Below are 6,254 nucleotides of genomic sequence, written 5' to 3'. Positions count from 1 at the left end.
TAAGTAAGTAAAGTACATTGTGCTGATAATGCCTGCCTTTCACTCTCGTGCCATTGTTATAGTTTTACTGTTAAAATGTACTGTTTTAATTCAGAAATAAAGCCTTCTTCTTCGACCACTGCCAATACCAACATTCCCAGTTAGAGAAGAGTGAAGCAAAGCAAAGCAAGGAAGTGCAAAAAAAGTTTGGCTTGTTAAGTGAACTGCAATCAATGAGCTGCCCACTGCGGACAGACCACATGCTGGACCGAGGCCCCACCCCCTTCTGTTTATTCAAAGTGTATCAATATCTGAATTTCACCAAATGTCATGGATTGGATGAACATTTGTTGAGATATGTAAAGGACATACGGAATAGATTTTTGTATGCAAAACCAAAGGAAGTAGTCCATACTATAAATGGAAATAGGAGTCGAGGGCGAGGTAGTGGATGGGGGGGGGGCGCAGCGTTTCTAAATGTCACGCTCAAGACCAAATATTAGCTCACTCCTTCCACTTCATCTTTTTCTATCCAACATTATATTCTGTCTTTTTCAAACCATTTCGATCAATCACTAATCTATTCTAGTTCTATTCTTTCTTTTCCTCTAGCAATAAGAGGACACGCTCCTCCAGTTTGGTGCAGAGGGCGACAAAGTGCACCTCCTGCCCTTTGACCTGGTGCTTACCGTCTGAAAGGACATGATGACACATCAGACAGACATTATTCCTCACATCCCAAGCAGTCCTCAAACTATTCCCCTTCATCCTACCTACGGAAACACGGTGTATGCAAATGTGCTAATGCCCACCTTCTATCACAATTACAATATATGACAGATAAAGCACCGGTGGGTATCTCTCTCCCTCTTTTGGCCTCCGTCTCAAAACACCTCAATTTGTCCTCCTTATCCCCGAGGACCTGTGCGTTGGTTATGTGAATACCTGTAGATTGTGATGAGATATACTGTCTACGGCAGCATGAGATGCTTTGTCTTCATTGACCTGCTCGCTAACCCCCTTTGTTGAATAGCAATTGTCCAATCGTAGCTTTGAAACCATAGCTAGGCCCGGCAGGGCTGTCATGCTTTGGATTTCATCACACGTTGAAGTGATGAGCATGGGGCTATAGTAAGAGCAACATTCTGCAACTAAAGTGTCTGGAGAGTGGTTTCTTTGTCCTGGTTGACCAGCAGGTATACTTGAAACGTGAGATGACTACACAATGCCTGTGTATTGTTGCCTCAGTGTTGGGGGAGCAGGCCCTGGATAGTTGCCCAAGCAATAGTTAGTCTTCATAATTTAACGCTTTATAAGCATTAATCTAACGTTGCTGCAGGTTAAGCTTCCAAGGGTTACCATTTATTCTGATCTCACTTTTTTTCTCATCATATTGCACTACATGCACCACACGACTGACTACAAGGGCTAACTAGCTCTACACCGCAATACATGAACGTTGCTGCCCCTTTACTGATGTCTTCTACACAAATCATCAACAGGTGAGGATGCTTTTTTTCTGGGATATGGAACTGAAAGGAGGCGAGAGGAGGGATTAATTGTCCTGGTGGTCCAGCAGGTCTTCTTGAAACGTAAAGAGAGTTATCTGGATCTGGATCTGACTCTACTTCTCTTGCTCCTCTTCTAACTGTACTAGACGCAGAGGAAAGTAGGTGACCAGTGCACTACAGAGAGCTAACAGTGTTATCCAGCCTCCTCGATAGACTGGGTGTTGCATGGCCATCCATATTCTTGATGGATGTCGGGGAGCCTGCTGGACAAACATTCAACGTGATCTGTCAGGAATGGAAATGGAATGACCGTAACATTAATTCACCTGTAGTTTGGAGTTTCTGTGAATTGGGCCAGTGTGTGCCGTCTACATGACACCGCTTCGGAGAGTTTTCAGTGCATTTACCATTAATATTCTATCATACATTGTACATATTGTACTTATTCTATTGTAAATTATATTGGGTAAATAACTCTCCAGAATTCCAAAATCAGGCTTATCGAGTTAAATTTTATTTCACCTTTATTTATTTAACGATAAACATATATTAATGGACATTTAGCTCCAATTAAAATATATGTATATAGTTAGAAAACAGCAGATTAAGAGGAAACAAACCAGAGGAAATATATACATTAAAAGGTTCTCCTTACGGATTTTAGAGAATATCTATTGCATCCACGCAGCTATCAATTTAGAGGCAGCTGAGCCGGTGGCTAACAGCTAACGGTGCTAATAACAGCTAACGGTGCTGACAGAGCTAACAGTGACTGGGGGGCGGGTGGGGGGGGGGGGGGGGGGGGGGGGCGTGGGTACTTCACTGTAACTGTAAGAGTGGTGCAAAGTGGCTTCTGTGAGCTAGCTAATGGGACACAATCACATCGACTAAAAAGAACGCACAGAGAAGGTCGCATCACAACACACAGGAGGACTCCATTATCTTAGTAATAACTAGTCGAGTTGCAGTTTACATCCATGTATGTCTCAAGAAATCATCCCTTTAACGCTTCATTATTTTTATCTACGTAGTCTTGAGCTCTGTACAGACAGACGAATGGACACTGCTGTTGCAGAGGCTTAAAGAAAATACAAGATCATACTGACTTCTGACAATAATTCCTACTGAACATAATGAACAACACAATATCTCTTAACTTCACCCTCAGATGTCATGTAATCAGTACAGTATCACCAATGCACCTCGATAAACCCAATGATGTAGTCCAACCTGTGTATTGTTAAAATCATTTGAGGATCAGTCTCCTCTGGGCAGGATTTGCTTCTCACCCAGCGACTCTCATAATGATAATCCCAGGCCTGTAATCTGGAGGACTCAGTTTCCCAACAGTGCCACAGTCTGTACTTGCAGCTCCCTCCGTGGACTCTGACAGACTGACACTCGTCTTCGGCGAACACTTCTGCCTCGGCTTTTGATCTACTCTTCAATTATACCATGTAGCAATCATCTCCGCATCCCAAACATGGTGATTGAAGTTAAAAGGATTCACACTCATAATTTACCAACACACTCGGCTATGTTAGGCCGCCACATTTCAGAAAGCGGAGATTTGAGGGACTTTACAACTTTTCTTTTCTTTTTTTTTTTTTTTATCCTGTAATCTATAATTGTAGATATTTACTTTTCCGGTTAATTTCCGTGCCCTACAGAAGTACCTGCACTAGGCTACTTACTGTAAGCAGGACAGAGCGAGACAACGCCGTGTGTTTTGGTTTACGATGACACCCTTAGATTTACATGACAGCTAAGTGCTCGGAAATGGGGCCCCTGTGTGAACATCCACAAGCCTTCCTTTATGTGGCAGCTTTTTCCAAAGGTGCAAAGGGGAAGCAGGAGTGACTTAAAATCTATTGAAAGAGTCAGACCTCTTCCCGAGGGAAACAAGAGAGGGTTTAACATACAGAAATGCACATGACAGGATTAGAAACGTTGTAGGTATTGAGAGGATTATGAAATGTGTGATGCTGCCATTGATGCCCAGGTTCAACTTTGAAGGAAACAATAAATCTTTCTACGACATAGGTGCCATTTTTGTTTAACATTAGCAGGCTATATGACAACTGCTTAGCCGGCGGCTCGCATCGAATGGTGCTAGCAGCGCAAACAACAGCAACAGCGCTGGCAGAGCCAACGGTGTTGACCTGAGCTCCAAACAGTCTACACACAGGTTGATTTTTAAAACTGAGAACACAGCTGATTTTGATCAATTTGAACTCTCTGCCAAATTCAGGTTTGCACTTTCCAAAGTCCATATTTCAAGACATCACAAAGAATACATCACAAAGCTTCAAGGCTCATCCCAAAGGCCTCGAGAAATCTGGCTCTTTTTTGAGATGCCTATCCTTTGCATCTTTGTATCACATAATCCATTGCGATGTGTTCAGTTAGCTCGTGGACTGTTCAGGCGATCTTCGCCAGCTCCCAGATTCAGAAAATGTAATGTGAGCACATTATATTTACCAGATGTATAAGGTAAAAACACAAAAGCAAAAAAACAACTGGACCAATGGCAACGGTAGAACATTTGTGCAGGATGTAACTTAAAGAAAGAAGATCTGAAAACAGAGTTAAATTCAGAATATCCTAAACGTTATACTGCTTGTGCCGTTTTGATAGAAAATAAAGAAGAAATAACAGACTCTGCATGTGCTCGTGATGGGAGGCTGCATCAACAGGAGAGCCATTTATTTCTATATCTCGCACACATAACCATCCTGTCCACCATTGTTGTGCTGTTTAATCCATAGACTTAGTCTGTGCTCAATCCTCCATATCATCCACAGCCCCCTTTATTCTTATTTATAGTCCACGAAGCATTGCCACCAACTCACTATGGATAAAGGATAAATCCATGGGATTAGAATGATTCAGCATTTTAAGAGTGCTTTACAAGGACTTGTCGGGCGTTAACTCCGAGTGTAATCAATGCACAACACAAAACGGCTTTAGTTCTGGAGATTGGGAGGGATGAATCGCATGATGAACACTTACAATCTTAAATATAATGAATGGAAACTTGTGCTTCTGATGAGTGATTATGAGATTTATGATTTGACCACAAAGAACAAGCGGGTCGCTGAGGAGCTGGGACTTGGGTACTAATATTTTCTTTTGTATATCCGTTATTTATTACGGATAATGGAAGTAGTAACAGAGAATGTTATTCAAAGAAAGCATACAGGGTGGGCCTAATTCCATGACCACCAACTGATTTAACTATTAAGAATACACCTAAAAAGATTAAGATCTTTACATTTCTATAAATTGTGCTGGTACCAATTGGCCAGGACACATTAAACTGATATTTCTGGGTCATCTGCAAGTGAATCATTAAAAAGTATTCTACGCTGTATTTGTGCGACACATTATTTCAACTAGAAGAGCAAACATGTTTTCCAAAAGTGCTTGTCAACCTCTTTTTTTCCTCTTCATAACCTTTTCATTGGCGTAGCCCTTAACCCCATCCATCAACGTGTCGCAACAGGCTTTCAAGAACGAGTGAGGAACAAATAAGCTACGCATTGTTTTATAGCTTGAAGAATAAACCACCTGTGGCAGTCTTTTGTCATTTGTGAGCCGAGAATATTCTCAAGACCTCAAAGCTGAGGTCTAGACCTGCTTTGAAGTCTCAGAGGAGCTCATTGTGAGAGATGGGAACGACCACTCCATTCCGCCTTGGGTTATTTATCCAACTAAAGAGGGGTATTTTCAAGAGCATTACACGTATGACAATACAAGGGAAAAACCAAGAAAAGAGAGATCAGAAAACCTTCAACAAATTAGGAATTTGTAAACCATTAAAAAAAAGAAGAAAAAAAAAGAAAAACAGCTTTTGTATGTAGAGGCTCCTGCAGATTAGTGTACCAGCCCACCTGGGGTTGAACACCCTCTTGACATCTTTAAACATCTCAAAGAAAGTTCCTTGCCAGTGTTTTGGCATTTCTCATAGAAACCGGCATGGCACGAGAATGAAAAGGGGGAGAAACAAACTCAGATGTCAGTGACTTGACCCTTGACTCCTCGCAGCCCATCAGAAGCAAGCCATTGTCTCAGAGGGAAACCTCAGAAAATCATTTTTTAAATTGAGTAGCAAGCCTGTTTGTCCCCCCCCCCCAACTCATGCGTATCGAGGTTCCTAGTTGGTCGTCAACGTTAGCGATGGAAACCCATGTGCCGCGGGTCTCTTTGTGGCATTTGAAGCTATGGATTAGCACTGACGAGCGTTGGATTACAGGGTCGCGGCTGGGATGTCAAAAGGCCACGCTGGCTCCTTTCACCTCCGCCCTCAGTGCAGCAAACCATCAGTGGCAGGGGTTACCTACCATCAATGATTTGCTTCAAGAAGATCAGAAGGCCTTTTCAGCATTCAGGGTCAGTATTGACCTGCAGCAGCCCCCCCCCCCCCCCCCCATTCCCATGAATTACGCCCCAGCTATATCTTGGCGAGCCCACACAATAGAAATCTGGATCCAAACAATGAAGGTTATCGGCTCAACGAGAGCTTTGACCACAGGGAAGTGAGGCCTTGTGGCATTGTGTACAGACAATACATAGATACAGGTTTGTAGCAGAGAGACTCACGTTTATGAAGTGCAAACAATTGTTGATTAAAGTAAACAAAAGAAGTAAAGTATTTCAATCCTTTAGTTAAGTAAAAGTATTAATATCGCACTGTGAAAATACTTCACTACAACGTAAAAGTCCTGCATTCTAAATCTTACTCAAGTAGAAGTATGTAAGTGT

Source organism: Cyclopterus lumpus, chromosome 6 (genome assembly GCF_009769545.1).
Source record: "Cyclopterus lumpus isolate fCycLum1 chromosome 6, fCycLum1.pri, whole genome shotgun sequence".
NCBI classification, from domain to species: domain Eukaryota; kingdom Metazoa; phylum Chordata; class Actinopteri; order Perciformes; family Cyclopteridae; genus Cyclopterus; species Cyclopterus lumpus.
The sequence above is the reverse complement of the archived record's forward strand: the minus strand, read 5'-3'. Positions refer to the sequence as shown.